This window comes from Acartia tonsa, chromosome 5 (genome assembly GCF_053477335.1).
Source record: "Acartia tonsa isolate MP-2025a chromosome 5, ASM5347733v1, whole genome shotgun sequence".
Classification (NCBI taxonomy): domain Eukaryota; kingdom Metazoa; phylum Arthropoda; class Copepoda; order Calanoida; family Acartiidae; genus Acartia; species Acartia tonsa.
The window spans coordinates 45,474,138-45,501,644 of NC_137264.1; the positions used below are offsets into that span (position 1 = coordinate 45,474,138).

The 27,507-nt window shown below is 31.4% G+C and overlaps 1 protein-coding gene across 4 annotated transcripts in view; it reads left to right on the plus strand.

Annotated features, from left to right (window-relative positions):
• Window positions 1-1,898: 1,898 nt before the first annotated feature.
• LOC145319632 (uncharacterized) overlaps window positions 1,899-27,507 on the plus strand; it is a 208,770-nt gene continuing 183,161 nt past the window's right edge. For all 4 annotated transcript variants that reach the window (XM_080161903.1, XM_080161904.1, XM_080161905.1 and 1 more), the window contains exon 1: window positions 1,899-2,104. The gene's annotated coding sequence lies outside the window, so the exon portion shown is untranslated. The remainder of the gene's footprint in view (window positions 2,105-27,507) is intronic.

Here is a 27,507-nt window from a genome sequence, read left to right on the forward strand (position 1 = left end):
TTAACAAAAAAAAATCTAACTGTTATTGACGTACGGACGGACATAACTAATTATAGAAAAGCTTCGCTTTAAAAAAAGTATTATAAGTTTTGATTATTTTTTTGTTAGTAGCAAAGCTACTTTATAATAAATTTTCCCCGTTTGTCTGTCTATCAGTCCATAATGCTATGGGGGGAGGGGGTATACCTTACCTTTTTTACTCTTTTTTATGACCACGGAACATTTGCTTAACAGCTAACTCTGTCCACGCTTTTCTATAATTAGGGTCGGTCCATCCGCCCGTCTGTCCGTCCGTAACGGTTAGCTCTTTTCGTTAATTTGGACAGGTTAGAATTGTCCTGTCGTTTTCAAACTTTGCATGGTGATTCCTATAACAATAAGGCATAATTTAGAAAGCGTAACAACTCTATGATCGTTACCAGAAAGTCAATATGTCCATATAAAACATGTTTATTTCTTTACATTTTTTTACTACATTTTTTGTATGCTACTATTATTTCAAACTTTGCATAATGATTCCTATATCAGATAGGTAAAATTTAGAAAGCGTAGCAACTCTTTAATCGTTGTCAGAATTTCCGGACGTTCATTTATAACATGATGATTTTAAATTTTTTTTAAAAAGCAGGAAACAATTTGTAATGTCTTAATAACTATGAAACTTAAAATTTGTTTGCGAGTTAACCTTATATATAATCCTTACATTTATATTTACAAAACTTTAATTTGTATAAATTTACAAAGTCGCATATCGATATCCATTTAGGTATCTTTAGGTTGAATTAGAATAAAAACTTTTAAGATATAATTGCTTTTTAAAAGCGAAGCTTTTCTATAATTAGGGTCGGTCCGTCCGTCCTTCCGTACGTCCGTCTGTAACGGATAGCTTTTTTCGTTAATTTAGCCATGTTAGAATTGTCCTATCGATTTCAAATTTTGCATGGTGATTCCTTTAGTAATTAGGTACGATTTAGAAAGCGTAGCAACTCTATAATCATTACCATAATGTCCGTACGTCCATTTTAAACATGTTGATTTTTTTACTTTTTTAACAACAAATTTTTATGTAATCTAATCATCCGATTGATCTGATTTTTGGTAAATTGATTCCTGGGACAACAAAGTATAATGTTATTAGCGAAGCAACTCTATAATCAAGTCCTAAAAATGTAAGTATGTCCATAAACATAATCCTGTATAAAGCAGTTTTTCAACAAATTTACTTACAACTTTCCTTCGACTCTTATACATTTATATTCTGATTATTCAGTTCTGACACTAAATATGTGTTAATGTCCGTTTGTCCTACCGTTTCAGTGCTTCGCTTTTATGGATGTTGTCATCCTTGTTTCATAAAATTGATATAATATCAGATAATAATCTTACGATCTCACAAAATAATTAACCGATTGAGTTCTCCATTTTACATAGGTACAGGGCTAATATGAAGAATATTTTAATAACATTCTTTTAGAATGTTTTTAGGCTACTTTTCCCCCCTCCTCGAATACTATTTTTTTCACGTTTTACCTCCTGTAAATGATAATTTCCATGATATTAGTCCCACTCCTAGAGCCTATATAGATAAAGCTCTTATAAGTGTGTGGTGATATTTAACATAACCCTCTCCCCCCCTCCCCCTCCCTCCCTCAACTTGTATGTTCGTGTTTTCCCCTAGCAAGTTGGAGCGCCGTTTTTCCCCCAACCCCCGGCTTATGAAACCCCCCACCTACTTCCAAAAGTTGGTTCTGGAAAACTTTAATAAGCAAAGTTACAGAGGGCATAAGCCTGAGATAGCTTGTTATAGTTCTATTATATTTCATATCAAATTGACCTTAGAAATGGCGCGAAATGTGACGTATACACTACAGCACAGCATATTGTAGTATAGTTGGTATAGAACTTACGCTCAGTTACAATTTCGACGCCGCGTAGGAAGTCAGCGTAAATATCAGATTCAATATTTACATTTCCAGCGCGTACTTTAACATTTTCACAAAAAGTGCTCTAAAAACTGAAATAAAACTTTTGTGATTTTTTTGTGTGAAATAAAATTGAAGAAAAACCCAAAAGTGTATTAGTGTGTTAGCAGAATTTTCTTTCGGTAAGTTTAAATTCTTAAAAAATAACATGATTTAAAAAGTATCAATTGATTTTTAATTCATCTATAATATATGATTATAGGATAATTAAGTCTGAAAATTATTGTTTAACTTTAATGACATTGAAAAAAGTTTTAAAAACTAAAATTGAATTTAGAATTTTAAAAATTAAAGATAAAAAATTATTATTGAGTTTTATTATATTAATGAAGGATAATGTTTGTTTTTTAAAATGTTTGTTATCCAAGGACAAACAAACAAACACATGCAAATGGATAGACAGACAAACAAACGCCTACAGACTGATATATTTTTGTGAGAAAAATCAACCATTATCTCATGAGAAAATTTACATTTTTTAAGGAAATAAATGTCATTCAGAATTTATCAAAATATTTTACTAAATTATTTGATTACTTTTTAAAAAAACATGATCCTTTGACATTTGTTTCTTTTTGGTAAAAAAGAATTAAGCAATTAAACAAATACTTGAGAAAAAACGTCAATTTTATCCTATCAAATAAAGTAGTAAGGTTTTTTTTTTTAAAAAGTTCATCATTATACAATTATGTCCCGTGATGGTTTTAGGCTATTTTATGGAAAAGTCTTGGGATGGTTTTAGGCCATTTTACTGCCCCCTCTCCCCTAGATGTTAGTATAAGGAATAATATAAAAACTAAAATTAATATGTTTTTTTACTGACTTATATAATTGTCTTAAATTTAGCAGAAATGAACCATTAAAAAACAGAAATTATTGTATTTAGTTTGTTATGTTTTCTTTTAAAATTGGTTCTGTCTGCTTCAGACACTTATCAGAACATGTTAAGTGGCAGATATATGTATATACAGGGTGGGTGGGAATTTTTGCTGCAACTTTGAGTATACAAAATATAAGGGAGGAAAGGGAAAATGGGCTGTTTAATACACTAGTCCCCAAAGTTTTATAATAACGTTTTCTTATTAGCTAGTGTATCAATTTTGGGGACTTTTATTGAGTTTTCATTTTTTGGTTGGTTCATTAAGTTTCAATCACTTATTTAAATCTACAGAAGGCATAATTTTGGGTATCATCATTGGGGATTTACATCAATTTATTGGCAATTGTCTTATCCCTTTAGACCCCTGAAAAAATTTGCATCAATTGTCAAAAAGCTATATTTTGATCAAATAACATTTATTAAATAACATAATCATAATCTTAAAATTTGACTATAAAAATTAGGTAAAATAAGTATTATACGTAAAATTGAAAAATAAATCATGATAATTTTCATTATCTACAGTAGGGTTAATTTTGTTTATAATCATTGTATATCTATTTATCATCTTTTGTCTTATCCCATAAGGCCACGGATGATTTTTAAGTTTAAAAATATATTTCATTTAAAATATTAAAGTTTAAAAAAAACTGAAACATTTTTTGTGGGACACCCTGTATTATACATATATATACACACACATCCAAATAGTGAAATCTTATCTTCTTGGTCATTTGAGTGGCTGCTGGTTTAACTTTGGTCAGCTTGCGTCGCTCCAAGCTCAATATACTAATCAAGTTCACTTTCCCTAGCAGAAAAAAATCATCAAAAAAAAAACCCAGTCATATTGATTTAGAAATAAAAAGAAATATTAAATCATCATAAATATACTAAACATAACGTTTTTTATATTAATTCATAAAATACGAGTTGCTGGGCCCCTAGCATCTAGCGCTCTATATACAAATAGTAGGGAAAGCAGAAAAATAGCCAAAAACCATCCCATGACATAAATCTAAAATTAAATAGCCTAAAACCATCCTGGAGCCTTTTTTAAAATCACCAAAATGTAGTTTTAATGGAGTTTTTTAAACAAAAAATCTTACTTCTTTATATAATAAGATATTTAGCAAATGGTTTAATAAAAAATAAATATTAAAACGAATTATGACTTTTTACTAAAAATTATTAAACATTTATATTTTCATTTTTTTGTATAGGGAAAAATTTGAATAGTGTACTTTTTTAACCAGTCTATAGGGTCTATGCTTATAGACATATGCTATAATTTCCCTTGGTATTTTCTAGCATTATATTATTTATCACTTCTGTCCTATTTCGGAATAAAAAAAAGGTTTGAGCTTTTTCAATGGATGTAAAATATACGTAGATATTATGACAGGAGAAAAATGTTGTCAATTTTGGTTGCTTTTCCTATGTAATTTATTGATCAGTTCGTTCATCCAGTTGGATTGGAGGGGATGTGGCATTAAGGGGTGACTCGTTTTTTTAGCCCACTGCGAGTTTCACTTTATTAGAGAACATGAAAATCTGGTGTAAGATCCAAGTAACTATATATCCATTGCATTTATACATTGGAATAGATTTTTAACAAGGATGAAAATATTTATAAACATTACTCCTGGAATAAAAAAATGTACAAACGATCTGTCGTACAAATGTACAAATGTACAAATTCGTATTGTTATTTTTATACCTTATTATCTTGGGAATCATAAACAAAACAAAGATTTTTTTTGAAATATCTAAATATCACGGTTTAATATGACATAGTTTTAAACAAAAAGTACAATTCTATCATTTGTACGTACATATAAACATTGAAATAGAAAAGCTTTGCTTTAGAAGATATTTTTTCTTGATATCTTTTGAATTTTAATAATATACCTAATTTATATCAACTTATTCAAGGAGGAAGGGGGCATTGGGCTGTTTATTACACTAGTCCCCAAATTTTTATAATAACGATTTCTTTTTCGTTGGCTTAAAAACTTTAGGGACTTTTAATTGAGTGCATAAACGTTTAAACCAATAATTGTAATCTACAGCATGAGTAATTGCGTGTATCATCATTGGACATCTACTTTAATTTATCGGCCATAGTCTTATCCCTTTAATCCCTGCTAAAGGAACCTTGAATTTTTCAAACCTTTTCTATATTTCAAATTATTTCTCTTTTTATCATAAAATATCTTAGAAATATATCAAGTCAAAGTTAACTTGATATTTCAAATGGGTGGGATTGGCAGGAATCTATAGGGATAAGACAATGGCCGATATATTGATGTTTATCCCCAATGATTAAACAAAAAATCATAATTTTGCCGATAACAATTAGCAGTTGAAACGTTTGGACACTCAATTTAATGAACCAACCAATCAAATTTCAATAAAAGTTCAAATAAGAAAACGTTATCATAAACTTTGGGGACTAGTATAATAAATAGCCCAAAATACCCTTCCTCCCTGGGGATAGGTCATCTTTAAAAGATATTTTAATTGGACCCTTAAAGAAGCTATTCGTGGTTTTTTAGTATTAAGTAATGTATCTAATTGTACTTAAATTTTTGACTAGCTGCGCCCATAAAATCTTGGGAATCCTATTATATAAAGTAGTAAGCGTTTTTTGTTTGTCCCGAAGGATCTCGCTAACCGCTGAACCGATATTGTTCTCCTTTACAGTGAAGCTTCTTATAGGTCCTGGGAAGGTTTTAAACTATTTTTGAGGAGCGTGTCTTCTCCCCCTCCCCCCCCCCCAAAACAAAAAAAATTTGTTTACTCTTTTGAAAATAAAATTTAAAATGGGATGAAGTCCACTTTTCCCCCTCCTACCTTAAGTGCCCCTAGAGCTCTAAGGCGTAGCCGCTATTCTGTATTTAAAGAGGCTACCTATAGCCTTGACAATCCCAAATTTTATGTGTATAGAACTGTTATTGATATTTAAACTAATCTTAAAATCAATTGTATCAATTCGCAATTATAAATTTGCACTTAAAAGTACAGGATATAAAATAAAAATTTAAACAATTAAAATCTCAAACACACACTATAAAACTTTAATTTATGAAAAGTGGTTTACTAAAACTGCAGAGAATTTAAATCAGCAGAAGTATACATGGATAAGACAATGGTCGATAAATTGATGTACATACCCAATGATGACACACAAAATTACCCCTTCTGTAGATTAAAATTAGTGGTTGAAACTTTTGTACACTAAACTAAATAATCAAACCAATTAAAATTCAGTAAAAGTCCCTAAAGATGTTAAGTAATAATAAAACGTTGTTGTAAAACTTTGGGGACTAGTGTAATAAACAGCCCTTTGTCCCCTCTGTCTCTCTGAGCAGTATGTCTGAGCCTATTTTAATTTGTTGTATCAATATGTTTATTTAAGTAAATTTAAAAAGTTTATTCGTTTTCTATACTCAAAATTAGTTCTTTGTAGGTACTTGAAATTTTTTTTTAATTATAAAAAAATATTTTATTAGTTGTTTAAGGTCTTAGCTGGTTTATTATAAAGCTACATCTATCACATAGATTAATATTTTTAAAAATATCTAAAAAATAAAGAACGAAAATTGATTATTTTTCATGAATTAAACTCAAATATTCAAGTTACTAAATAAATTTTTGCTGTGTTCCTAGCATCTTGGGAAGGAGAATTAGCAAAATAACCTAAAACCACCCAAAGACTTAATTTTAGTCCCCAAAGTTTTATATTAACATTTCTTTTTCGTTTTCTTAATGACTTTGGGGACTTTTATTGAACTTTGATTGGTTGATACATTAAGTTGAGTGTCCAAACGTTTTAATTACTAGTTTTTATCTACAAAAGGGATAATTTTGTGTATCATCAATGAGGATGCACATCAATATATCAATAAATCATTGTCTTATCCCTTTAGTTCCCTGAGGGATTAAAAATTTTATTCCGATTAACCTTCCCTGCCTGAGTGATTAACACGGAAACACACAACTAGCCTATTGTTTTTTGAAATTTGTGTATGATCGGTTTTTTTTCTGTTTTATTTTACAATACACATTCATTTCAAACAGAGTAACATGTTACACTTTTTATTAGGGATCATAAGGGATAAGACAATGGCCGATAAATTGATTTACATCCCCAATGATGATGCACAAAATTACCCTTTCTGTAGTTTTAAATTGGTGGTTAAAATGTTTGAACTTAATAAACCAACCATTTAAAATTCAGAAAAAGTCCCTAAAGTTGTTAAGCCATCGAATATGAAAACGTTATTAAAAAACTTTGGGGTCTAGTGTATTAAACAGCCCATAGTCCTCTCTCTCTGAAGTAACATGTTAGATTCTAATAGTAGCGAGACAATTTTATTCTTTTTTTGTTATAAATATTGCATAAGATAGAAGCAGCTTATAGTGACTAATAAAATTGGCGTCATACAATACAAACGACCAATGATAGGCCAGTATACATTGTAATTGACCAATGGTAAACTTTGTATTGGCCCATCATTGGTCATTTTTATTGTATTAGGCACTATAAGCTGATTCCTTAAGATTCACCAAAAATGTCATTGTTAATGATTTGTTGACAAAACTTGTAAAAAATTTAATCTGTATTATCATATCAACAATCTACATTAAGCTAAAGCTAATTAACATACGTTATTACATATCAGAATTCGTTCATATCATCATAGAAATGCTTTACAAATTTATTATTAAAACACAATAAAAATGCTAATGAGAACTGGTTTTTAACAATACTGAAAAATATCGTATCGTATTTTGTACGAAAAATATAGTAATTATAGAATTAATCTCTGTTTTCTGGGTGTCAGCCTTCGGCCCCTCGGGGCCAATACAACAGGTTGTTTTTATAATATTATTTTACTATCCTCAGATGACTCTCTAATACTAATTAATAAAGCAAAGTATTAAACTATTAAAATAAACTCAAAAGATTTGTATTAAAACTTTTATTTAAGGATATTTTTTAAGAGTGTAATATATTGCACTACCTATCAAGAATGCATAAAAAGTTCATTTTTAAGTAAACGGTATTTTCAATCATATAAAAATTAATAAACAATTTAGATTGATATAATATCATTCGCTCTATATTCGAAGGCTTAGGGTTGGCATTAGAATGGCCTAAAACCATGTCCAGGCTCATTTATAAAAATTTAATGGCCTAAAATCATCCCGGGACCTATGAGAAGCTTCATTTAAAGGAGAACCATATCGGTTCACTGGTTAGTGAGATCCATCGCTACAGATACAAAAGCTTACTACTTTGCATGCTAGATATGTAAATTAAAAATATTATAATGTTTGAATTTGAAAGAAAGATTCTATCATGCCTTAAAAAGGCCAAGCCAAAGCATAAAAAATATTCGACTAAATTACATAATAAGTAAAAATGACTCTATGGTTGAATAAATATTAACAAAAAACAAACGTTTTGTACTAACAAGTATAATGCGTTCATAAGTTACAAAGATTAAAAAAAACAACAAATAAAACATTTTTAAAAGTAAAACTTTTCTATAATTAGGGTCGGTCCGTCCGTCCATCCGTACGTAACGGATTTTTTTTTCTCGTTAATCTCGTTAGAATTGTCCGATCAATTACAAACCAGAATGTCCGTACGTCCATCTAAACATGTTGATTTTTAACTTTTTTAACAACAAGTTTTTCATCCGATTGATCTAAATTTTGGAATACTGATTTTTATTACAATAAGGTACAAGATTACAAGCAAAGCATCTCTATAATCAAGTCCTAAAATGTCAGTATGTCCCTAAACAGAATTCTGTATTTCAAGAAGTTTTGCAACAAATATACGTATCATTTTGTCAAAACTTTTATGTGTTCGTCTGTCATACCGTTTCAGAGCTTTGCTTTTATGAATGTTGTCATCCTTGTTTATAGACATATTTATAATCTTAAATAACTTAATTGGTTGGTTTAAACTAGCAGTGTCTAATCTTTTAAACCAATAATTTTAATCTACATAAAAAGTATTTGTTTACAGTCAATACATCAATCTGTCTTTCAATGTCTTATCCCTTAAGGCCCATGGTAGTGATTGACACACAAAAATCACATATTAGCTGCGCTGATCTAATCATTTATGGCATTTATTGTATAATTGCGGTGATGTAAATTTTTGTTTGTTAAAAAATGATTTATCAGAGCAAAATTTTTATAGAATTTTTAACTTTTAGTAGCGAAGCTACTCTATGGCTATTGTATGTCCAATTCTACTTCAGTGCGTTGCTTTCCTTTTCTAGCAAATCAATCAATATTTAAAACTAGTTCCCAAAGTTTTAAAGAAAAACTTTGGGTACCAGTAAGATGGGCCCTCCCTACCTCCCTGCATTGCATCGTATAAACATTGCATAGTTCCCTATTGTATGAGACAAACATGCTGTATATGATCACTGATTATGTCTTATGATTCATTTTTAAAAGCATAGATTTTCTATAATTAGAGTTGGTACGTCCGTCCGGAACAAATAGCTTTTTTCGTTAATTTAGGCATGTTAGAATCGTCCTATCGATTTCAAACTTTGCATTATGATTTCTGATTTTCTAGGTACGATTTAGAAAGCGTAGCAACTCTATAATCATTATCAGAATGTTCGTACGTCCATTTTAAACATGATGATTTCTTAATTTTTTAACAACAATTTTTTGTATGGTAAAATCATCCGATTGATCTGATTTTTGGATTGCTGATTCCTATTGCAATAAGGTACAATATTTTGAGCGAAGCATTTCTATAATCAAGTCTTAAAAATATCAGTATGTCCTTACACAGAATTCTGCATCTAAGAAGTTTTGTGACAAATTTACGTATAATTTTTGTATATTCAGTTCTGACACTCTACAAGCGATAATGTTCGTCTGTCATACCGTTTCAGAGCTTCGCATTTAGGGATGTTGTCATCCTTGTTTTAGTAGCGACGCTACTCTTCTATTTGTGCAATAAACGATACAATGATTTAAATTCTCAATGATAAGAAACTAAATATCCCTTTTTCTGTAAATTCAAATTATTGGTTGAAAAGTTTGAACACTACTAGTTTGAACTTACTAATTATAATTCTATTAAAGTACCCAAAGTTTTGAAGCTAACGAAATCTCTAATAAAATCTTTATAAATTGATATAATCCCCCAATGATAATTAAGAAAATTAACCTGTATGTGATTTGGAATCATCCGACCAAAATTTAAAAAGGTACCCAAAGTTTTGGAGCCATAAAACTTTGGGTACCCTTTCTCCCTGTGGGTTACAAGTCTAAGCATTACCAATTGTGAGTATTTTATAATTCGCTGGACGTAACAGAAACAGCCACGACATCCTATTTTTACCCACCTGGACACTACACGACAAAATAACATTCACTAGGGGCTCATTTCACCTATTGGATAAAATTTGAATTTGATTAAATAATTGTATTATATTTCATTTACTTTTCGTGGTTTAAAACACGTGTGTCTACACTATTCAACCAATTATTTTAATCTACAGAAGGCTTAATTTTAAGAAGATGATTAAAGTCCCTCCACAGCTTATGACGTCATACGATAAAATAACCAATGAGAGGCCAGCATAAATTTTACCATTGGTCAATTACAGTGTATACCGGCCTCTTGCTACATTGGCTATTCTATCGTAAGACGTCTTAATCTGTGGAGGGACTTTAATCATTTTCGGTATTTCTTACAAAAATAGTATTTTAATAAGTTTTGATTTTAATATCTATGTATATGAGCAAGGACGTAATTATAAGGGTCAAAGCAAAATTTTAAGTAAATTTGTTGAAAAAAACTGCTTGATTCAGGATAATGTTTATGGACATACTTACATTTTTAGGACTTGATTATAGAGTTGCCTCGCTTATTACATTATACTTTGTTGTCCTAGGAATCAATATTCCAAAAATCAGATCAATCAGATGATTAGTTCACATAAAAATTTGTTGTTAAAAAAGTAAAAAAAATCAACATATTTAAAATGGACGTACGGACATTTTGGTAATGATTATAGAGATGCTACGCTTTTTCAATCGTACCTAACTTCTAAAGGAATCACCATGTAAAATTTGAAATCGAAAGGACAATTCTAACATGCCTAAATTAATAAAAAATAGCTATCCGTTACGGACGGACGTACGGATGGACCGACCCTAATTATAGAAAAGCTTCGCTTTTATTAAGATGCGTTAAACCCAATACAACTTTTTGTTGCTATTATAACAACATAAACTCATAAATATATTATTTGAATAGATAGTTAGACTCTAAATTATATTGGTATCCGTACATAAATTCATCGCCCATTGTCTTATCCCTTAAGATCTCTGATATTAGTCTATAAAAACTATTGAAATTGTTTGTCAATAGAACGTCTCCAAGTTTAACATGGAAAATTAAACTGTATGTATGAAAATGACTTCACGATTCATGTTAAATAACAACAGATAATACAAGATTATTTACTCACTCACCATTATACCATCAGGGATGTTAAGGGATAAGACAATGGAGGATACATTTATACAGATATATTTAACAATAATTATCATCCCTTTATGTAGATTATTGGTTGGAATGTTTGGACACTGATAGATTGAACAACACAATCAAGATTAAAAATTTAACTATTTGGGGTGGGTTTTTAAAACTTTGGGCACCAGTATAATTTACAGTCCAATGTCCCCTCCCTCCCTGGCTTTGTTTGATATTATGTCAAATGTCAGATGACAAATTCACTAGAAACATGTTTCTGTTTCTCAAATTGATATGAAAAAAAAAGGATGACAACATCCATAAATGTGTAGATTAATAAGTCAGAGGGTAAGAAAAATGAACAGAAATGTAAATAAATCTATCTATAACCTAATTATTAGGACATACATACATATTAAGACTTGATTGTAGAGATGCTTTGATCCTCATGCCTAATTTTCCTAGGAATCAATGTTCCTAAAAAAGTATGTTGAAAATGATCATATGACTTTCTGGTAATGATTTTATATTTTCGATACACTTTCTACATTGTACCTAATTTTTACAAACATCACCATGCTAAGTTTGAAATCCATTTGACAATTCTAACATCATTAACTCATTAAACTAGGATGTACGGATTGACCCTAGAAAAGCTTCGCTTTTAAAAACAAATATGTATAAACTTTTGGCCTCTTCAACATTTTTGATGGATTTATATAATTTATTTATGTGTATCAAACAAGGATGACATTATTTATAAAAGTGAAGCTTAACAAATCTAAATTCGAATCTTTTTAAATGGCTTCATTTATATTCATTAAATCGTATAATGTAAAGTTGTAAAGTTTTTTTTTGTTTGTCCATTAGGATCTTGAATATCACTGAACCAATTCACTTCTATGTATTTAAGGAAGCTTCTTACAGATCCCGGGATGGTTCTTGGCTATTTTACTAGTCTCCCCCTCCCTAGATTATAGGCACGAAGCTGCCAGTAATATAAAGAATATATTTTAACCAACAAAGTGCCAACTTGTTGCGACCTGTGACTGAGGTCCCCTTGTTGAATCAGGAAGACACGATTGTATAAATGCAAAAAGGTTGCAAATATTTTTGTTTTCCCCCCATACCAGAAAAAGTTCTCACAATTCAACAAAAGTTGCGCCATTTCTTACCCTCCAAAATAACTTGAAAAATAATACTTAGGGAATGGTACAGGATATTTGATAAAAATAAATCAAATAATGTTAATCCATTATGTAGATTCAAATTATTAGTGGAGTAGTTTAAACACTACTAGCTACAACCCTATGAAAATTCAGTATTACACCCCCAAAGTTTTTAAGCCAACGAATATTCAAACATGTTTAAGCACCTTTGATGAAATTCATAGTTTTAGTTGTTTCACATGGAACATTTTATGGCAAGTTATAACATGGTTTAGAGAGGACTCTGTGTGTCCAAAGTCAAAACGAAATACACAAGATACATTAGAATTAGAGGCGTTTCAAGGGATCTGAAGGGATAAGACAATGAATGATAAATTAATGTACATACCCAATGATGATAAACTAAATTACGCGTTCTTTAGATTGAAATTATTGATTGGAAGGTTTGCATCGAAATTAAATAAAAAACCCAAAGGTTTTGAGCAAACGGTATTATAAATTTGGGTTCTAGTGTAATTTACAGTTCAATGTCCCCTCCCTCCCTGGACTTTTCAAATCTATCTAACCGCACCGCAGAACGGTTTGATTTCTTCTTTTTAGGGAAGCTTAACATTACCACACAACTTTTAACCTATTTTACTGCCTTGCCAAGAAGCTAGTCAATTCTAACAATTTTATCACAAAAGTGGGCATTGCTGACTTATAATCAAAAATAAATTAAGCTTATTATCGTCGACATAAATTGGAAGATGAATAAAATCCCTCCACAGATTATGACGTGATACGTGTATACTGACCTCTCATTGGCTATTCTATCGTATGACGTCATAATCTGTGGAGGGACTTTAATCATCTTCCATAAATGGACCTCTATGGGTTTAATATGTCATTTATTGCTCCATATGTCCAAACCAATTTTGGCGAATGATCATACAATTTTTTAAATTATTTTACATAACAAGGATTAGAGTCAGATATCTATAATACAAAGTAGAATGATGTCTGTCTGTCCGTTCGTCCGTCCTTTAAGATCTCGGTAACCACTGAACCGATCGGATTCTACTCTTCAGGGTATATACCTGCTGGTCCTGTGGTGGTTTTAGGCTCTTTTTTAGGTTTTAGGTTTAGGGGTGGGACATCCACAACCTCCCAAAAAACAAAAAATCCCCCCCATTTTTAAAAAATGTGATGGTTGTTGCACAATATGTATTTTCTTTGTTTTAATTTACCTCTTGGGGCAAAGCCTCTAGAGGCTAGAGGCGAAGTAATAAAAAAATGTAAACTATTTCAAACATGTTTGCATATTAAGATCTTAAGGTGCAAGACAAAATGATAATAAACAAAATAACCTTTTCTGTTAATGGTGTAAAAGTTTGGAAACTAAAGGTTTATACAAGATTTGATTGAAGTCCCCAAAGTTTTTATATTTTCTATAATTAGGGTCGGTCCGTCCGTACGTCCGTAACGGATAGCTTTTTTCGTTAATTTAGGCATGTTAGAATTGTCCTATCGATTTCAAATTTTGCATGGTGATTCCTTTAATAGTTAGGTACGATTAAGAAAGCGTAGGAACTCTATAATCATCACCAAAATGTCCTTACATCCATTTTAAACATGTTGATTTTTTTTACTCTTTTAACAACAAATTTTTATGTGATCTAATCATCCGATTGATCTAATTTTTGGTATATTGATTCCTGGGACAACAAAGTATAATGTAATAAACGAAGCAACTCTATAATAAAGTCCTTAAAATGTAAGTATGTCCATAAACATTATCCTGAATCAAGCAGTTTTTCAACAAATTTACTTACAATTTTACTTTGACTCTTATACATTTATATTCTGATTATTCAGTTCTGACACTATACAAGTGTTAATGTCCGTTTGTCCTACCGTTTCAGTGCTTCGCTTTTATGGATGTTGTCATCCTTGTTTCAATCAATAATAATCTACTAGCAGCTGCGCCACAAGCAACTAGGAGATTTGTATTCTAAGGGCTTAGGCAAAGTTTAAATATGGCCTAAATCCATCTAAAGGTTGATACTTTTACTTTTCAGAAAACTTGTATCTATTAACATTAAATATTTGAAAGCACGAGTTGAAATATTTTTTTGTTGGTTATGTAAAATTTTGTTGCTTTTATTGTTTAATGCTTAAATAGTAACTAAATATGTATTTTTGGTGCTTGCTTACATGTGAAGACCGGAGCACCGAAAACCCCCCCCCCCCGCTTAGTTTTGACAAAAATCAAAAATAAGGGGGGGGGGGGGGTAGTTTTTTAACCCCCCGCTTAGTTTTGACAAAAATCAAAAATAAGGGGGGGGGAGTTTTTAACCCCCCCCTTAATTTTGAAGAAAATCAAAAATAAGGGGGGGGGGTAGTTTTTTTCACTGTACAACACGCCAGAAAGTTGAGTGAGGTAAATCAAGTAAATCCAGTATACCAGAGGGGAAACCTTATTACAGGGATATTCATGTTTTGGGGCATAATTTCCTTATTTATTGACTTTGGCCAGTAAAAGGTTTTAATTTTGCGCAAAATTTGCCTTGCTGAGCTTTTTTCCTCCTTGCCGTTTTCCAGACATTAAAAAACTACCCTCCCCCCCCTTATTTTTTTATTTTTGTCAAAACTAAGCGGGGGGGGGGGGGTTTCGGTGCTCCAGTCTACCACATGTAAGCAAGTACCGTATTTTTGTCTCAAGAGCAAATGACATTTTTTTAAGCAAAGCTTCTCAATGACAAGAGTAGGTTCGTGACAAAGACCAAATTAGGTCGAAAATGATTCATGTGACGTCATAAAAATAAGGGAGATAAGAGGAGAAATGGAAAAGAAAATCCCTTTAAAAAGAGATGGATAATCCCTCATTTTTATGACGTTACATGGATCATTTTTTATACAATTTTATCTTTGTCTAAGTTTGCTCAGTGTTTCTTCCGGTCAGATAAACTTTTAAAATTATTGGTTGAAAAGTTTCAAACCAACCAATCAGAATTTACCTAGCAGTACCCAAAGTTTTAGGTTTTTGTATATAAAACTTTTGGTACCAGTGTAATTTACAGTCCAATGTCACCTCCCTCCCTCCCTGCATTTAACCAATAAACTGAATTGGATAGATTTTAACTTTTTAAATTGTTTGGTTTAAAAATGTTGAAGAATAAATCCTTATACTAAAGTAACATTATGTTTGTTTGTGTGTCTGTGTATCTGTGTGTCTGTACCGAAGGATCTCGCTAACCGCTGAACCGATCGGGTTCTACTTAACAGGGTAGATTCTCAGGGTAGGTCTTGGGAAGGTTTATAACTGTTTTGGGGGAGGGTACCACCAACCTCCCAAGAGAAATCACAATAAAATCGAAAAAAATTGAAATATTCCTGCCGCATAGTGTCGCTAGCGTATGAATGTCTCTACGTAGCGTAGTTGCGCTGCGTAGATACATGAATTTAACAGCTGATTGACAATAGACAAATTATTTCTCAAATTAGGTATTTAGAATATAAAAAAAACATTTAAATGCCACTAGAGGTCTCTAGGGGCGTAGCCGCTAGTTGTATATATTTGACTTACTGGATTGTTAGAGCTGCGCTACTTAATGACATATCAATAAACTTGCTTGGTTTTAGAATATGCAAAACGTTGTGTCTTAATGTTTTAATAATGCATTAAAAAAGACATTTAAGTCATTTTAGGCACCCTTCCTGGTTTTCTATGGAATATTTTACATAATAGTGATAAAATGTTCAGATGTTTAAAAGCAAAGATTTTCTATACTTAGGATGTGTCATTCCGTAAGCACATAACGGAAAGCTCTTATTGATGTTAATTCAGGCATGTTAGAATTGTCCATTCGATTTTAAATGTTTCCTGTAACAGATAGGCACATTTAGAAAGCGTAGCAACTCAATAATCATTACCAAAAAGTCCGTATGTCTATTTTTTTTTACCTTTTTTTAATCATCAATCTACCTTATTTTTGGTGTAATGTTTCCTATTATGATTAGGTACAATGTTATAAGAGAAGATATCTCTATTTCTGGTTTACTTTAAGATTGATCAAAATTTCATATTAAGTTAAGGCTACCATATGCAGGAAGGGAGGGGACAATGGGCTATTTATTACACTAGTCTCCAAAGTTTTAGAATGACGTTTTCTTATTTGTTGGCCCAACAACTTTGGGGACTTTCGTTCTTTCGTTTGAAACGTTTCAACCACAAATTGCAATCTACAGAGGGGGTAATTAAGGGTTTCATCATTGGGGATGTACATCAATTTATCGGCCATTGTCTTATCCCTTTAGATCCCTGTCCCATATGTCATACTTGTTGAGGTCTATATTAGCAAAAACTGGTTTAAAGAATGTCGATCTTAAGAGTATAACACCATGATAATAGGCTTTAAAACACTGGTATCTTATTGTGATTTTATAATTATCAGCTTTTATAGAACCTATAATAGGAAGAATTGTTATGGTAACTCCATACAAAGTTAACTAAAAATAATTTTTTTTATTACCAATAGTTTTTAAAGTTGGGATAAAAGAAGATTTTGTTGTCTGTGCATTAAGATCTCGCAAGACACTCAACAGATTGGATTTTTAGAGAAGCTTAACATATCTCCTGAGATGGTTTTAGGCGATTTTTATTTTTTATTTTATCTATATTTAAGTGATGTAGAGACAAATCACTATTAAGGATAAAATAATGAACCAAATCCTATAACATTTCCTATCACTAATATATGTACATCCCTAATGTTAATACACGAAACTATCCCTTTTGTAGATTACAATTAGTGGTAGAGACGTTTAGATACCAACTAATCAAAATTCATGAAAAGTTCCCAAAGTTGGTAAGCCAACGATTAATAAAACAGTATTATAAAACTTTGGGGACTTGTGTTTTGGTCTAAAAAAAAGGTTATCCTAAAGCTACCGTTTTACATAAGCTTTAAAAAGATTTTTTCTATGACACATTTATGTAAGCAGATTTAATACTGTGTTTCTTTTAAATGTAGCTGTCTTGCGGCTGTCACAAACGGATAGCTGTTGAAAATTTTACAGACAGCTGCTAATCTATTACACGGCTAAATTTTGGAATCAGTCGATTTGAAAGCAGCTATTATCTTAGAACAGCTTCTCTTAAAGCAATAAAATTTGATAAAACAAGATTTGTATTATAAATGTTCATTTATTAGGTTGTAATTTAGCTGTTAAACTTTTTACTAACAATTTTTACATCATATGTTATAGTTTGAATGATATAAAATGTTCTAAGTGGATTTTTATTGGCTACTATTTTATTTTTTTAAAGATTTAGTCCATAAATATATTGTATTGAATGAGATATCTAACATTATCCAGAGAGGGAGGGGACTTTGGGATGTATATTACACAAGTCCCTGACATTTAACAACAGCGTTTTCTTATTCGTTGGCTTAACAACTTTGGGGACTTAAGTGAATTTTGAATGGTTGATTAATTAAGTTGAGCGTTTAAACGTTTCAACCACGAATTTTAATCTACAGAAGGGATCATTTTGTGTATCATCTTTGGGGATGTACATTAATTTATCGGCCATTGTCTTATCCCTTTAGATCAATGAAAATAGATTGACTATTGTAAATAAACATTCTTATTCACGATATAGTTGTGTGTCAGGGTATCTTAGAGTAAAATAAACCAGGTTAAAATTGTCCTATTACTTTAAAACTTAGCGTGAAGATTTCTGTAACCATAAGGTATTTGTAATCTTCTAATGTGTTTCTTAAATTTAAATATTGCTATCTATCTAAAATTGTTATATTTTGTGTATTAGATTTGATTTAATTTCAACATTTTTAGGTAAGTCAGATATCATTGAAAATAGCTTAAAACCACCACAGGTCCAGTAGGTATATTTCCTGAAGAGTAAAGCCTAATCGGTTGAGCGGTAACTTAGATCTTACGCTTCAGGCAGACAAACAGAAAGACGTCGTTTTACTTTGTATTATAGACTAGCAGTTATGCCCCTAGCATCTAGGAGCTCTATATTTTAAAATCATTACAATACCTCAATCTATAAAGAAAATACACCAAAACTATCATAGAACCTATGTGAAACTTACCTGAAATAGAGATCCCAATCGGTTCATTGGTTATCGGGATCTTAAGCTTCAAACAAAAACAAAAACATCCTACTTTATATAACCGAAAATGCCCTATGCTACCCCTGTGTATATTGAAAATAGATCTATAAATAGATTCTCAAGGTGCATGTTGTTTTTCAATGCTGTTCATCCACTTCCACATATATTATGATTTTTTTGTGCGTGCTTTAAAATCGCAAAAAGTATGTCTGTGCATCTGTGTGTTCCAAAGATCTCGCTAACCGATCAAACGATATTTTTATCCTTAACTGTGTAGCTTCTCTTAGGTCCTGAAAAGGTTTATAACTATTTCGGGGGAGGGTACCAGCGCCCTGCCAAGAGAAATCACAAAAAAAATCAAAAAAAATTTCGCATATAAACTTCAACGCATCATAAAGAGGTATCGTAGAGACTTGATCGCAAAATAAATAGGTATCGTATAGACTTGAACCCCAAAAAAACATTTAAAGTGCCACTATTGGCCTCTAGGGGCGTTTCCGCTAGTATATGATAAAACATTAAAAGTAATACATATGCAGAAGTGATTGGACACACTATTTTCTATACCTATATACCTATATGCATATTTATGTCTAGTTGGAGTTCTTCAGGATATTAGGGAGTTTCTATCACAAAATAAAGTTTTAAAACCAAAGCTTTTCTTTTATCAGGATAGCTCAATCGTCGGTCAGTAACGGATAGCTCTAATAGTCAATTTAGGCATGTTAGAATTGTCCTATCGATTTTTAACCTTTTTTAACAATTTTTTTTATGTTATATAATTATCCTATTTTTGAAATACTGATTCCCATAATAACAAGGTACACTGTTGTAAGCGAAGCATACTTTTGTAGTTCTAAATTAAAATCTATATATGGTTTTATAATATTCTATTCATACATTAAAATTCTTTTAATGGTTTTAGGCTATTTTTCTTCCCCCTTTATCGCTTCTAATGCTCTGAATTAAAAGCATATGGGGATAAATTTTCTTTTTCATAGAACAAAAAAAAAGATATTTTTTTGGGGGTTATATTGATTTTAAGTGGCCCATTCCCTTGCTTGCCTGAAAGGTGTAGCCAAAGTCGTGCGGCAAGTTCATTTCTATTTTGGATTACATTTCTTTTCGTGGTAAAAATGGTTACAGAGAACGAATAGGAAAGAGAGTAAAGGTTGTTTTTTTTGTTGCACACAAATTGGGATAAAGATTGTAATAATTGTCTTCAGTAAGATTAAGAAATCGGTCAATATCCGCTGGATTAGAACCGGTTCTAAGCCATACTAAAAAATCAGTGTATTGTATAGTTGTATTCACAATTTTCCACGAATAATAATCGTAATATAAGTTTTGTTGACCTGGGCCTTTTCATTTTACTACCCGCGGAAAGCTGTCTATAATACGATGCGATAAATAACTGTTATCGCATTGTAGCATTTTTCCGCGGATAATGATATGGAAAATGGTTCTACATAACGATACGATAAATCCAAACTGTTTCTAATTCAGTGGTATTAGTTTCTAGTTAGAATTATTATAACATGCTTAAAATCCGTTAATAAACAAGACAAATTTGTAGATACTCAGCTGGTATTGAGCCAAACACTCTCCTTTAAGCCCTTTTAGGATGATCCATCCCTGCGGGGCTTTCATAACTATAAACCTAAACCAACTTAAAATCAACAATTGAAAAAGAATTTAACTAATCTAATAGTAGTTTTAGAGGAACTACCCAATATTTTTAAAAGCGAAGCTTTTCTATAATTAGGGTCGGTCCGTCCGTACGTCCATCCGTCCGTCCGTCCGTCCGTCACTCCGTACGTCCGTCCGTCCGTCCGTCCGTAACGGATAGCTTTTTTCGTTAATTTAGGCATGTTAGAATTGTCCTATCGATTTCAAACTTTGCATGATGATTCCTGTAGTAGTTAGGTACGATTTAGAAAGCGTAGCAACTCTATAATCATTACCAGAATGTCCGTATGTCCATTTTAATCATGTTGATTTTTCTACTTTTTTAACAACAAATTTTTATGTGATCTAATTATCCGTTTGATCTGATTTTTGGTATATTGATTCCTAGGACAACAAAGAACAATAGTATAAGCAAAGCAACTCTATAATCAAGTCCTAAAAATGTAAGTATGTCCAAAACATTATCCTGTATCAAGCAGTTTTTCAACAAATTCACTTACAATTTTGATTAGACTCTTTCGATACTTTTATATTCTGATTATTCAGTTCAGACTCTATACAAGTGTTAATGTCCGTTTGTCCTACCGTTTCAGTGCTTCGCTTTTATGGATGTTGTCATCCTTGTTTTTTTTTGTATATTGTTCCCTGTTCATTTTCAAACATATGTATGTCAATAGATGGATGGATTTAGAATAACATGGCAAGATACACACAAAAATACTAGAATCTAGGGATAAGACAATGGCAAATATATCAATATACTTCCCCAATGATGATAATACACCCTTCTATATATTAAGATCGTTGGAACAGTTTGAACAACTTGTTTGGGAACTAACCAATCAAAAAATAATTAAAGTACCCAAAGTTTTTAAGCCAACAAACAAGATACAACTTTAAATGTAAATTATAGTACAATATCCTCTCCCTTCCCAATAAAACAAGAATGACAGCATCTCTAGATGCGGGGCTCAACAAATCTATGCCTACGGACAACAAAGATTATGGAGTAGCTACGTCAAACTAAATCTATCCTCCCTCAAAGAACATAGCCTAGAACCTTGGTGAGACCATATAGTATACTTTCTGAAAAGCAGAGCCCAATCTGCACAGTAGTTACCGAGATCTTAAACTTAGACATAATTCTACTTTGTCTTATAGACTTCTAGAGGCTCTGTTTTCAAAGATATGTAAATATTCATATTTTCAAATTCAACAATATCAATTAATTCACGGATTTAAAAAAATTTTATATTTGTATTTTCATTAAAAAAATGTTCCAAAAGTAAATTTGGCTGTAATTTATATAGGTACCCAAAGTTTTACTTTATCTCATTCATCGGTTTAACGACTTTGAGAACTTATATGAATTCACTATTACTTGTTTTATTAAAGTGGTATCTACATTTTCTACCATCAAAAGTAATCAACAAAAGGGAAGATTTTGTTAATCAGCATTGGGGTTGCACACCAATGTGTCGTCCATTGTCTTATCCCGTAAGATCTCGGCTACATCAAATATATCTCTAATTCCAACTGTATGAAGTGTGACTTGAAATTCTTTGTGAAAATTTTCGCGCAATTGATGCGTGGTTAAATTATACTTCTAGCTTTCATACAGAAAATTATGCTGAAAAATTATTTGAAACAGGGATCTAAAGGGATAAGACAATGGCCGATAATTTGATGTACATTTCCAATGATGATAAATAAAATTACCCCTTCTGTAGATTAAAAATTAGTGGTTGAAACGACTGAACACTCAGCTTTATGAATCAACCAATTAAAATTCACTAAAGTTCCCGAAGGTGTTAAGCTGACGAATAAGAAAACTTTATTATAAAACTTTGGGGACTAGTGTAATAAAATGTATATTATCCCCTCTCTTTTCTGTATCTAGGATTATGTCTGTCCGTCCGTCTGTCTGACAGTCACTTTTTTCATTGATTAATGGTTCTCTTCCTCAAAGGAACTGCAAATAGACCATGTTCTCATATTCGTTTTAACTTTCTTAATTAAAAAAAAAAATCTTTAATGGATGGTTCAAACCAGCTACGTATGTTTAATATAATAAACCAAAGATTTTAGTCTACAGAAGGGATAATTTTGTGTATCATCATTAGGGATGTACATTTTTCTGTAGAATATTTGTCTCTAAGTAATTTATTATCTTATTATCACTTTTTTTCTCTTATTTTATTTTTCCCCTTTGTTGCAAAATTGTAAATTTTATACTTAATTTTTTATTGTATAAAGCTCCTATTTAATCCACTAGCGCCTTCACTCCTAGCCTCTAGGGGCTTTGCCCCAAGAGGTAATTTTAAAAAAACTGAAATATTTCTTGTCCTGCCATTTATTTTAAAATAACTGCCTCCAAAAAAATGGTGGAGGATTTGTTTGTTTTTGGGGGAAGTTGTGGGTGTCCCACTTCCAAGAAAATAGCCTAAGACCACCACAGGAACAGTAGGTATATTCCCTAAAGAGTAGAATTCGATCGGTTGAGTGGTTACCGAGATCTTAAGGGACGGACGGACGGACGGAGAGACATCATTCTACTTTGTATTATAGATGATAATAGTCCTATATTTGTAATTAATCAAACTAAAGACGTTAGAAATTGTTTCTACTGCTGCTATGTCTGTCACATGGCGAAGGTGAATGCCATGGCCTCACCTAATAAATAGACTGATAGACAAAGGTTGTGTAATCAAAGGGCTGTCTTTTTAAAATGTTTCTTATTTATCGCCGGTTGTTAATAAGTTACACTTTAGCTCAATGTCGAGAGGAAATGTCATATTCAGCGATTTATTGACAAAACTGTTATTTTCATATTTTATTTTATTGCTGTACTACCTATGGCCATATCTATACTTGTTAATCAGCGAGGCAGGGGACATTTGGCTGTTTTTTAGTCCCCAAAGTTTTTAATAACGTTCTTTATTCGTTGGCTCAACAACTTTGATTTGGTTGATTTATCAAGTTGAGTGTTCAAACGTTTCATCCACTAATTGTAATCTGCAGAAGAGGTAATTTGTGTATTGTACTAGAAGATGTACATTAATTTATCGGCAATTGTCTTATCCCTTAGATTTCTGCTTGTTCATATAATTTATGATTATTAGAATTTAATGAACTCTCACTGAAATATGAATTTACATTTATTAATAAAATTTTGGCAAAAACCTAACTGTTAATTATTACTAAAGACCATAAAATTAATTTAAATTGTATTTAAATTTTGTTTGCATATTGATAAATATTTAAATCTTTTTTAAACAGCTTTTCGCTGATAATAAAATGAGTTGCTGTATGCCCGGGCTGACAAAAATGGTATTAAATTTAATGTTTTTTATTTTAATAATTGTGGAAAATTGTATGTAATACGATGCAATACATGATTTTTTAGTTTGGCTGAGAACCGGTTATAATCCAGCGGACATTTTTCGGTTTTGAAGCCATACTGGAAAAATATTTAAACTTTTATCAATTTATCCTCTATTTATTAGTAGAATTTTTTTTCACTAACCATAAACCGATTGAGTTCTCCATTTAAGTGAAGCTTGACATAGTTTCTGGGATGGCTTTAGGCTATTTATTTATAAGTTTAGGTCTTGGGGATTGGTTTTAGACTATCTTTTCTTTCGAATATAGATAATAAAACTTTGGATAGCACTAAAATTTAAAGTCCAAAGTGCCCCTTCCTTCCTGTCCATTACCCTGATTATTAAGATATATAAGTTGGAAGGACTTTTAATGTTAGAAGGAGATTTGAAATCTGCATCAAATTTTAAGGATTTCTTATAAAATTCGTTTTTTTTGTGTATAATTCTTTATCTAAAAGCGGAAATGCAATTTAAGTTAATTAATTTTGACCAATAGGATACGTGGATTAGAAACTACCTGCGCTCTATTTGGTTGAATGATGTACGACACTTAAGCTTCTCCAATCAGAGCGCAAATAGTTTTCCATCCACCAATCACAGATATCAAAATTAATTATCTTAAATTGTATTTCCGCTTTTAGATAAAGAATTATTATAAAAAATCCTTAAAATTTGATGCAGATTTCAAATCTCCCTCTAACATTTAAATTCTTTCCAACTTATATATCTTACTGATTATACACTTTTTTTTATTCTGCACCGCCCAATGCGCTAAAATTATCTCTCGTAATTGCCTAATTGCCGGCCTGATAAACTTTTATAGCTGTCTGCAGTTTTTTTTACTTCCCTTTAAAATTAGGTAAACAAGGATGACAACATCGATGAAAGCGAAGCTCAATAAAGGATAAAAACTATAGAATATCAACATCTCCTACTCCATGTTATCTTTGGATTCTTTCTAAAATTCTTAAATTTTAATTAGTTGGTTTACAAATAAATTTAATGTACAGTACGGGTTATTTTGTTTATCATTATTGGGGATGTATAATGATTTATCGTCCATTGTCTTATCCCTTAAATCTCTGATTCTGTCTAAATGATTGTCTAAAGTGCATATAAAGCCCACCCACTTTAATTTCAAACATTTAAGATTATTTTTTTAGATAACATAATTGTTATTTATCTTAATTTTATGTTTATTTAGTCTAATTGAATCAATTTTGTTTATTATAATTGGGGATGTACATCAATTTGTAGTGCATTGTCTTATCCCTTAAGATCTTATTGTCTTATTTCAACCTAAAAGAGCCATTCTATTTATAATTGGGAATGTAAAGGTTTTATATTTCATTGTCTTATCCCTTAAGATCCCTGCAAAAAATATTAAACAAAGATGACAACATCCATAACAGCAAAGCTCTGAAACAGTAAGACAAACGAACATTAACACTTGTAGAGTGTCAGAACTGAATAATCAGAATATAAATGTAAAAAAATCGAAACAAATTGTAAGTAAATTTGTTGAAAAACTGCTAAAATACAGAATGTTGTTTAAAGACATACTTACATTTGTAGGACTTATTTATAGAGATGTTTCGCTTATAACATTGTACTTTGTTGTTCTAGGGTCAGTAATCCAAAAATTCAGAAGAATCGGATGATTTTAACATACAAAAATTGTTGTTAAAAAAGTTAAAAATCATCATGTTTAAATTGGACGTACGTACATTCTGGTAACGATTATAGGATTGCTACGCTTTATAAATCGTACCTAGCTACTACAGAAATCACCCTGCAAATTTTGGAATCGATAGGATAATTCTAACCTGTTTAAAAGAGCTAACTGTCTGTGAGGTACGGACGTACGGACGGACCAACCCTTATTATAGAAAAGCTTCGCCTTAAAAAAAATATGCAGGAAAGGTTTGAAACAAAAGGAAACCCGCTTCACACCCTTTTTTGGTTTAACATACACGTTCAGGGATACAGAGATATGCCAATTGACGATAAATTAATCTTCTCCCAGAAGATTATTAAAGTCCCTCCACAGATTATGACGTCATACGATAGAATAGCCAATGAGAGGCCAGCATACACTGTAATTGACAAATGGTAATATTTATGCTGGCCTCTCATTAGTTTTTATATCGCATGACGACGTCATAATATGTGGAGGGACTTTAATCATCTTTTACTCCCAAATTATAAGGTGCCACGTTCTGCCTTTGATAGAACCCAACTTAGAAGGTTGATTTTAACGCACTTTCCCCTTCCTCCCTGAAACACGACCTTGAAGAATTACACCCAGGAATCTAAAGGGATAAGCCAACTTAATAAACCAACCAATCAAAATTTAATTTTAAAGTCCCTAACGTTGTTAAGCCAACAAATAAGAAACGGTTATTATAAAACTTTGGTGACTAGTGTAATGAACAGCCCATTGTCCCCTTCCTCACTGAGAATTACACCTTTTTTTGGTGCGCATGTCTAATTAGTGCTGCACTTTTTTGATTAGCGAAGCTTTTCTATAATTAGGGTTGTACGTCCGTCTGTAATGGATAGCTCTAATTTAGTTAATTAAGACATGTTAGAATTGTCCTATCAATTTCAAACTTTGCATGATTTTTCGCGTAATAGTTAGGTACGATTTTGAAATCGTAACAACACAGTAATTGCTATCAGAAAGTCCGTACGTAAATTTAAATCATGCTGATTTTAAGCTTCGCTACTTATGGTTGTTGTCATCCTTATTATTTTTATCATTATACGAATTAAACCGCGTTTAGCATAGTAGCATATTAATTATTTTAAATGCACATTATTTTTTTTTTATATAAAATAGGGCAGCTACTAATCTGCGTTTGTGCGTCAGTATAGTCAGTTTAAGAAGGGATGCTAGCTAAGGGATAAGACAATGGATGATAAATAGGCGTACATCTTCAATTCTAATGAACAAATTAACCCTTTTGAGCATAGCTATTTAGTACAAGTCAAGGAATAAGAGAACATATTCAAAAAACTTTGGGGACTAGCAGAGTTTACATCCCAATGTCCCCTCCCTTCCTTGTTGTATGATTTTTGTCATTAGTAGAAACGGTCTTTATGCACTGGCACAATAAAAATAGTCACAAACCATCCTAGGACCGGTAGATATTATCCCTAATCGCCTTGGCCATCTCTAAAATCCTTCAGCAAGTCTTAATATTTGAGGTTGGGTTACAAATGTATTTTTTTGTAGTGCCACTTCCCCTTCTACCTTTAAAAGATAGCATAAAACCTTCAAAAGACCACTGCAAAGCTTATATGGTCAACTATTTTAGCAGTTTCCGAGATCTTAAAGAGTGTTTCTTGCATTAAGCATTCAATGAGGAAGTGAAAAGCATTAAGTTGATTTAAATTTGATTTTTAAACGTCAAGTAAGATATGCATAATTAGTAATTAAAATCAAATTTTCTCATCATGTATGAGAGAGTTTTATATTTACTTTTTCCTTCTTTTCCATGCAGGTCATACAGATTTTTAAAAGCTTAGCTTTTCTTCATTTAGAACTATCCGTCCGTCCGTAACGGATAGCTATCATCGTTAACTAATGTTAAAACTGTCATATCGATCTCAAACTTAGTGATTTCTGTAATATTTATATTTACTTTTTCCCTTTTGAACTTTTCAAGACAGATCATACAGATATTTAATTTAAAAGTAAAGTTTTTCTCACTTAGCATACGTCCGTCTGTCCGTTATGGATTTATATT